Genomic DNA, 9,707 nt, shown 5'->3' on the forward strand with positions numbered 1-9,707 from the left:
GACCGATATTGGCAGCTTTATCTGCCCGTGCATGGCCACCTCTAGTGGCCCATCAAAAAATCTTAGACCAGGGGCTCACCAAGAAATCTTAGACCAGGGACCCACTAGGAGCCCACTCTCAGTACTGTATTATTCCTATCCTCACTCAACCTCTATTCTCTTAGTCTCCAGGGCCGGATTTCCTTGTCGGCCGACCCTAGGCCGAGCCCCTATTTGACGTGGTCCTTGCGCCCCTGGGTGGCGCGCTCCTAATGCCCGTACTGTCCCCTCCTCCAGAGCGCATGTGAGTAAGCGCAGAAGCACTGGGGAGCTGTGTGTCCCCAGTGCTCCCCAGAAAACGTCTGGAAGGCATGTCCCCCTCAGATTTTGCCGCCCTAGGCCCAGGCCTATGTGGCCTCGCTACTAGTCTCTTTTCTTTACATACTATAACCTATTATTCCATCTATTTAGACTCTTTGTTCTCATAGAAATAGGGAATGGCCATGAAATAGGCCAAATGTTTAGCAGCATGAGGGCCCGCTGACACCTGGACACACTGGGAGTCTTTCTGGTATCCCGATAGGCCAGTCTGACACTGGATTGAAGAAAGAAAACAAGAATTGAAATCTAACAAGGACTCTAGCAAGGAATGAATGTCTCTGGCAGCATGTGGACTGAAACCGCACTGCCCTCTACTGTTCTTCCCTTCGAAATGTACCCTGCCCCGTACGTTTCCCTGATCAATTTGTTGCGTGACAAAGGGGTGGTTCACTGTTAAGTTAACTTTTAATTTGTTATAGAATGGCCAATTCTAAGCATATTTTAAATTGGCCTTCATTTTTTTCTTTTTTTTTTTTTTAATTATTTTACTTCTTCTTCAGATTCTTTCAAATGGGGGTCACTGCTCTGTATGGCTACAAATGTATTGTTATTACTACTATTTATTATTCATCTTTTTATTCAGGCCTTTTGTAATTATATTCCAGTCTCTTATTCAAAATTCAAATTGCTAGGGTAATTTGTACCCTAGCAACCAGATTGGTGAAATTGCAGATTGATGACATGAATCCCAGAATGGGACAATTGTAGCGCAGCTCCATGCTAGCTGAAAGAAGTCCGCACAAGGCAACTGACAATTGGGACAACAGTCATTTGGCCTTATTTTTGCCTTGTGCATGAGGAATTTGGGAGACTCTACTCCTAATGTTAGAGGGCACCAGGCTAGGGGCCTCCAGAGCTTCCTCCCATTTCTCATCCTTCAAATCCAGAATACAGACCTTCCATCTAATTCTGAAGTAACCTACAGATTGTTTTCTGTTTTTAAAGGGATCCTGTCATCGGAAAACATGTTTTTTTCAAAACACATCTGTTAATAGTGCTGCTCCAGCAGAATTCTGCACTGAAATCCATTTCACAAAAGAGCAAACAGATTTTTTTATATTCAATTTTGAAATCTGACATGGGACTAGACATTTTGTCAATTTCCCAGCTGCCCCAGGTCATGTGACTTGTGCCTGCACTTTAGGAGAGAAATGCTTTCTGGCAGGCTGCTGTTTTTCCTTCTCAATGTAACTGAATGTGTCTCAGTGAGACATGGGTTTTTACTATTGAGTGTTGTTCTTAGATCTACCAGGCAGCTGTTATCTTGTGTTAGGGAGCTGCTACCTTCCCATTGTTCTTTTGTTTGGCTGCTGGGCGGGGGAAGGGAGGGGATGATATCACTCCAACTTGCAGTACAGCAGTAAAGAGTGATCAGAGTTTATCAGAGCATAAATTGGTTTCCTCCAGAATAAGCATCATCAATGTATGTCCACTACATGGGGCCATCGTTTAAAGACTATGAAGAATGGTACTAATGTTGCAAAAATACAGAGCAGGAATGCTTTGTACCAGGGGTGTAACTACAGAAGAAGCAGACCTCTGCAGGGGGCCCAGGAGGAATAGGGGGCCCCACGAGGCCCAAATAAATATACAATTTCAACAAATGTTGGTAAAACAGGACAACCTCTGGATATGTTGGGATTGGGAACCCTAAAATTAATTTACTGTGGGGGATTCTTAGTACCATAAAGTTACACAACTGCTTGGTGCATAGAATAAGTTAAGCTCAGACCCTCATGTTTTAGTAACGATTTATAGAAAAGATAAGGTAAAATGATCCTTTCTCAACAAAACAGTACATTTGCGCTAAGATGTATTTGTTCTTTTACTTTCCTGCCAGACAGGGAAGCAATGGGACACTCTACAACCCAGTCATTATTACTGCAATGCAGAAGCAAGTACAGTGCAGTTTGGTGTCAGGATGATTGATCTCCATTGAGCTGAATTGTGGGAATTGAGTGGTAGAGTAGGCCCTGCCTGCAGAATTGTTATTTTAAACAACAGAAAGAATTTTAGACCATGGACTCTTTGTTAGTATGAGTGTGACTTACAGACATATAACTGGAAGAAAATAGATAGGCCCATGTGTACCAGCTATAAATGGAATAATGGCTAGAGCATTTTAAATTAAGTTTTGTAAATCCACTCTCATCCATATTGTTTCTTATTTATACATTTTTTGCTGATATCAATCTGATAAAGAGAGTACTGCATTTTGTAGCCTTGATTTTGTATAGAAGAGACTTTAGAAACGGTAGAAGAACATTCTATAATACCGAATACAAAATATAAATAGTGCTCACATACAGAGCACAAAAAAAAAAATTCAGGTTATTCTTGGGATTTTGAACAGTACAGAAACTGGCAAGTAATACAGCTGAGCTGTGCAAGTAAGATGCAGGGAAAAATATCACCTAGAAAAGCGAATGACATTACCTGGAATAAAGAGTTTCACTGTAGGCATACATAATATTATCTTATGAATAATTTAGAGAGCATGCCATGAAGGGTTATTAAAACAGCAAGGAGCCAATATAATAAATCAGACAAGAAAAGGTTGAAATATCTTACTAGAAAGCTGGAGGGGGTGAAAAGTAATCTCCATGGAATCTTCAAATATGTCAGAAATGCCCACAAGATTCAGAATGGCAGAACTTGGGTTATATTATCCTGGGCAGCTTTCCAGGGAAACAAACAAAATCCTACCCAAATAATAGCTATGGGCCTTCTGTACAGAAAGAGACAGCCCTCAACACTCCTATGGACATCTCATGAGGCATTGGAGACATGGCAGTGGCGTAAATCGATATTACTGGGCCCCACAGCAAATTATTTTTCAGGCCCCCAAAATGTTTAGAGGTTGACTTGTTTCTCCAATATTTATTGAAATTGTATATGAATTAGGGCCTTGTGGGGCCCCTATACCTCCTGGGCCCCCCTGCAGCCGCAGGGTCTGCTTCCTCTATAGTAACGCCCCTGAGACTTGGTGTATTCAGGGTCCAACACATAAGAACTCATTTACAAACTTGGAAGCAGCACTTTCTCAAGGCAATTAAATACTAGACTTCCATGATAGTAATTCTTTTGAAAGGGCAGAGACACAAGCTCAGATTCGGGGAGATTAGTCGCCCGACGATTATTCACCTCTTCTTCAGGGGACTAGTCTCCCCTAGAGATGAAATATGTAATATGCCGGCGGGATGGCACTCGGATCACTTCATTTTCCGAAGTCGCCCGAAGTTTCTCGTGAGGCAACTTCAGGCGCCTTCGGAAAACGAAGCGAGTGCCATCCCGCCGGTGATTTACATTCTAGCGGCGGGAAGGCAGTTCGGGGAGATTAGTTGCCCGAAGAAGAGATTTGTTGCTGGGCGACTAATCTCCCCGAATCTGAGCGTGTGTCTCACTCTCTGCCCTAAAGCTTGTTTGATAGTGTTGGCCCCAGAGAAGCAACTGGGAAGAGCAGGGAATAGTAGCCATAATGGGCAAGGTGGTGATACGGCATAAAGGCAGCAGTAATAATGTACACTAGATAAATAATAGTGTACACTAGATAAAGGTCTTGACACCCGAAACATGTTGCTTGGGCTTTTTCCTACTCTATGAATGTTGTAGTAGATAAGTGTTGCCTTTCATGCAGGCCTACTACAGTTGTACTTCATCAACAGATAAAGGACCATAAGTGGATCAATCTTGATTTATGTACTGTTTGTTTTGTTCCTGGGCCCTATCATCAATGAAGGCTTCTTTGAACGTTTATGCCAAGGCAGTATTTCCAGCTGGAACTCCCACCAATTTAGCACACTGCAAATAAATCAGTTACTCAATGAGGAACTAATGGAGAGAGCCTTTTGGACAGTACTTCCCATGGTCTGATGCTGCCTTCTACTCACTGTCACGGTACAAGAACTTTCTAAGAGGGAACTGTACTGGGAAACATGCAGGTGCATGGCAACAGGAACAACTTATTTTTTTTTTTTGTAACTATGTTAGTTTGTATTGAAATTTTAAGCAATACAGACATGTAGGAAAAGACATCTAGGAGCTTCAAAGAGAGCTGTATCAATGTTCATACCAAATGGAAAAAGGCCAATTTTAACAGAAGTAAAGAGCAGGAGCATAACTACAGCAGAAGCAGACCCTGCGGCTGCAGGGGGGCCCAGGAGGTATAGGGGCACCATGAAGCCCTAATTCACATAATATTTTAATAAATATTGGTAAAACAGGTCAACCTCTAGACATTTTTGGGGCCTGAAAAATAATTTGCTAGTAATAGCTAGTTACGAGAATGAGAACACATTGAAGCAAGTAAATCAAGGTGGAAACAACTCCTAGCCAGGTAGAAGGCAAGGCAAAAGGTAGACAGACTAGACAGTGGCACTGGTAGTGTAATAATCGTAAGGCAAGATAAAGGTACTGGCATATAAAGGCAGGCAAGGCTCAAAGTCCAGGCAATTGGTCAGGGCAGGCAGCATACAGACTGGTTCCGACAGGCAAAGGTCCATTGCAGGATCAGGATAGAAGGTAAATGAGAGCACTTTCCATGAGCATGTAGGTAGACTACAGAATATTGGACCACTCATTGTGGCGTCCAGCATCTCTAAACCCAGATGCCTGGTGGACTGGCCCTGTACCACATATCTGTAGATTGATATCTCTTGAAATGACATGCAACCGAAAACAGCTGGGCAACTCTGAATCAGTTGACTGGAAAAATCAGCCCAGCACACAAGCTGAGAATATGTTGGGTAGTCACACTGTTGTCAGATGGCAGTACAAGGCACTTTCAAGGTTATGCACCAAGGCAATTAAAGGGCCCCCTCCTGCTTCCCACTGAATTTAAAGGCAATGCCTGACAGCATATGTACTGCCTCTTTTAACCCCAAAAATGCTCTAGTGCTTTCTTTATTCTCACTGCATTAGGAGAGTGAACACTAACTGCTGATTGGTCGGCCTCCTGTTGTCAAATTGTATATCAGGTTAATAAAAGTTTCCTAAAGGAGGGTACCCATCCAAAAGCTGTGTTTTGAATGATGAATTGAAATGTAATTCTAAGCAAATTTCCACTATTTATATTCATTACAAATGTAATGTTTGTTAATGTAATTGCTATAATTGAAAGTGGTATCTGCCAGAGAAGAGAAAGGGACAGAGAGATGCTTCTTTTAATAGCAATTAAATTTACAAATTACTTTAAAGCCAATAGTGAACGTATGATGGAACGCTGCTTAGAATGATATTTTCTTTCATTATGCAATAGTTTTTGGGTGGGGATACCCTTAAATATTCGTGGTTACTTGTACATACCTTACATTTCCAGTTAGGAAGCCCATTCAGACAGACAGACAGACATTCACCCTGTATGCTGATTTTTGAAAGAGCCATTTATAATGTATGTTTGTTCAGGTTGCTGGATATTTTTAGACTGGTCGACACAGGAACATAACAGAAAGACTTGTCGTATATATTTTTCAAAATGCCAATAACCTGAAGTAAGAGTTATTCAGGATTATACATTCTGTTTTGCTTTTGCAGTAAATAATAGTGGAATTCTGGGATGGTAAACAGGGGGATCTGAATTTTACTGAAAGGCCAAGCATTCAAACACAGGCACTGCTTGCCAAGCAAAATATCCCTCCTCCTTAATCAATGGCTCAGTGTTCCTGCTGAAAAATGAAATGATGGTGGAGCAATAAATGCAGCAGTAATGGGTCTGTACTGAAGCTTGTGTGTATGAGTGTTTACTTCTGGATTTCTAGAAATGGCTCCATATTGGGGGGAAGGTATGTTTACAGTACGTTCAGTGACAAAGAACATTTACCTCCGTCAGGCATTCAGAGTCCAAAGTGTATTAATGTAGTGTAGACTAAGGTTGCCAGTTAAATGATTTCATAGTAGTTGATCTGGAGACAAGAAACATAACCATGAAGATCAGCTTTTTGCCCCAGTTAATCGTGCCAAATGCCTAGCTGATCTAGAGAAAGGAGACATTATCTTATATAAAGATGCAAAGAGGGGGCTGAAGATCCGCGCTTGCTGGGTATCTGAGGGGTTAAGCTGCACCAGAAAAAAGTGTATCCACGTATCCACAAGCGAATAATTGATAAAGCAGAGGTAGGTGCGCTTTGCTGGACTAACTGGTAATTGCCTAGAAAAGAGAAGAGGGGGACCCAATGGTGTATTATCCTCTTTTGTAACAAGGGTGGTGTGTGCTACAGAACTACTCACGGGGGAAGTGTAGATTTAATTCGCAAAAGAGACTGCTCTTGGCTTCAGTCGGGCTGATCGTCTTGATAGCCTGTCGGAAGAGAAATTTGCATAGCGCAGAAAAGCCGGTTTGCGGGTGCGGGGGAACAGTTTAGGTACGCTTACCGGACACTGGTGTTATTTACAGCACTCTGAGATTGTACCAGTGGTTGTCTTGTAATGCCTTCCTCCTAGGTTTGGTCGATCCGTTCGGCGATGGAAGATCAATGGATTGTATCGCCAGTTGCCTGCTAGTAGCTGCGGTCTTCTATTGGAGTCGGTCTGTTCAGCGTGACACCTGTTTGGAAAAAACTCACATAGCGCAGAGGAGCCGGCTTCACAGTGCAGGAAAGCGGTGAGTATATGCTTACCTGATCCTGATGTATCCTGGCACTTAGAACCCGTACGGGTAGCGGTCCTGTGGCGCCTTCCTCTTAGGATTCTTACCGATCTTCTCGGCGGTCTGCAGGAGTAGTTTAGTCGTAGGGGTCACTGGTAGGGATGTAGCGAACTGCCGATTTGGTGTTCGCGAACGCCGTTCGCGAACACCGGCAAAAAATGCGAACGTTCGCGAACAGTTCGCGAACTTCGAACACCCGCTAAAATCGTTCGATTCGAACGATCAAAGGATTTTAATCGTTCGATCGAACGATTTTCATTCGAATCGAACGATCGAAGCATTCGATCAAATGCTTTTCATTCGATCGAATGCTTACAATCGTTCGAACGAATGGAAATCGTTTGATTTTTAGCGGTCGAAGGAATTCGAATGGTCGAATGGTCGAACGATTTGTATTCGAATCGAACGCGAACGCAAAATGCGAACGTCGCGCGACGTTCGCGAACATTCGGCGGACGCGAACGGTCGAAGTTCGCGCGAACAAGTTCGCTGGCGAACAGTTCGCTACATCCCTAGTCACTGGTGGCTGCTGCCAGAAGTTGGTTTCCTCCTCGTGTGTAATTCTTTGGGTCTTATCGTTTCTTTTCGCTAAAGATTTTTTTCAGGCACTAGTTAAACACAGCACGGTGTTTGTAAAAATACACTTTTATTTACACGAATTTGAATTTAACAGAGCATTAAATAAGCCCTATCTTATATAAAACTGCCTTTAACTGCTCACAGAAGGGCAAAATTTCCTGCATTGACCCAAAAAGGGCAAAGGGCCTAGCCCCAAGACCAAAATTGTATTAACAGCATTTTTACAGTTGATAAAAATGAATCCAGCCCTTTCTTAAACCTCTCCAATGGATTCAACAGAACAAGTGGCCACCCTCCATGTCCCAAACCACAACACTGCCCCAGTACACCCCAGTACTCCCCTGTATGTCATACTAATAGGCAGAGTAGGAGGCAGAGATCTTGGGAAAGGAAGCCAATAAGCCAAACATGCTGTGCTGTGGGGGAGCAGAGCCATATTTGGGCATACTGATAGTGTAGTTTGAGGGCCGGGAGACCTCTACATAGGACCCAAGTTGTGTTTCATTCATTAGATAATTCTACACTGGAAAAACAATCCATTAAACCTAAAGATGGAACTTTCTTCTAACTTTAGGCAATACTCTAATGTCCGCTGGAAAGATCTACTGGTGTATGAGTGTTTATTGCTGTGATCCCTAACTAGAGATGTCGCGAACTGTTCGCCGGCGAACTTGTTCGCGCGAACATCGGGTGTTCGCGCTCGCCGGAAGTTCGCGAACGTCGCGCGACGTTCGCCATTTTGGGTTCGCCATTGTTGGCGCTTTTTTTTGCCCTCTCACCCCAGACCAGCAGGTACATGGCAGCCAATCAGGAAGCTCTCCCCTGGACCACTCCCCTTCCCTATAAAAACCGAAGCCCTGCAGCGTTTTTTCACTCTGCCTGTGTGTGCTGAAGAGATAGTGTAGGGAGAGAGCTGCTGCCTGTTAGTTATTTCAGGGACAGTTGAAAGTTTGCTGGCTAGTAATCGTTTTGATACTGCTCTGTTATTGGAGGGACAGAAGTCTGCAGGGGTTTGAGGGACATTTAAGCTTAGGTAGCTTTGCTGGCTAGTAATCTACCTTCTACTGCAGTGCTCTGTATGTAGCTGCTGTGGGCAGCTGTCCTGCTTCTGATCTCATCTGCTGACTGCTGCAATAACAGTAGTCCTTGTAAGGACTGCTTTTATTTATTTTTTTGTTGTTTTACTACTACTACTACTACTACTATAAGAGCCCAGTGCTATTAGTCTAGCAGTGTTGGGGAGTGGGACTGGTGTGCTAATCTGCTGCTCCTAGTAGTTCAGCAGCACCAACTTTAATTTTTTTTTTTTAATATTCATTTTTTTTTTATTTTACTTTTTTTTATTTTACTACCGCTGTAGTAGTGTATAAGTTGACCTTTTAGGCATTATTTGCCCTGTAGGCATTTTTTGCCCAGTGTGTTATTCAACCAACTGCCATCTAGCTGTGTGACCTTGTTCACATTCTGTCTAAATATCCATAATATTACCGTCTCCAGAAAAAACACCGGAGTGACTTTTTTCAAGCAGCCATAATATATTTTACGTAATCCGTATCCACCGCTGTAGTAGTGTATACGTTGACCTTGTAGGCATTATTTGCACAGTGTTTTCTTCAACCCGCCATCTAGCTGTGTGAGCTTGTTCACATTTTGTCTAAATATTGATAATATTATCGTCTCTAGAAAAACCACTTGAGTTACTTTTTTTCAAGCAGCATTCATATATTTTACGTAATCCGTATCCACCGCTGTAGTAGTGTATACGTTGACCTTGTAGGCATTATTTGCACACTGTTTTCTTCAAACTGCCATCTAGCTGTGTGTATTATCGTTTCCAGAAAAACCAACTGAGTTTTTGTTGTTGTTGTTTTTTTAAAAATAATGCCAGGCAAAGGCAGGCCGCCACGTAGAGGCCGTGCTAGGGGCCGTGCTGCTATGCAATCCTGTGGCCCTAGCAAATTGCCCAGTTTTAAAAAGCCAATGACCCTGAACTCCCAAAATGCTGAAGAGGTAGTTGACTGGCTTACACAGCACACCCCATCCTCTACCGTTTCTAACTTTACCACAACATCCTCCTCATCCTCCACTGCTATGGCCACCCCACGTAACACTTCCTCCACCACCG

This window comes from Xenopus laevis, chromosome 1L, assembly GCF_017654675.1.
Source record: "Xenopus laevis strain J_2021 chromosome 1L, Xenopus_laevis_v10.1, whole genome shotgun sequence".
Classification (NCBI taxonomy): Eukaryota; Metazoa; Chordata; class Amphibia; order Anura; family Pipidae; genus Xenopus; species Xenopus laevis.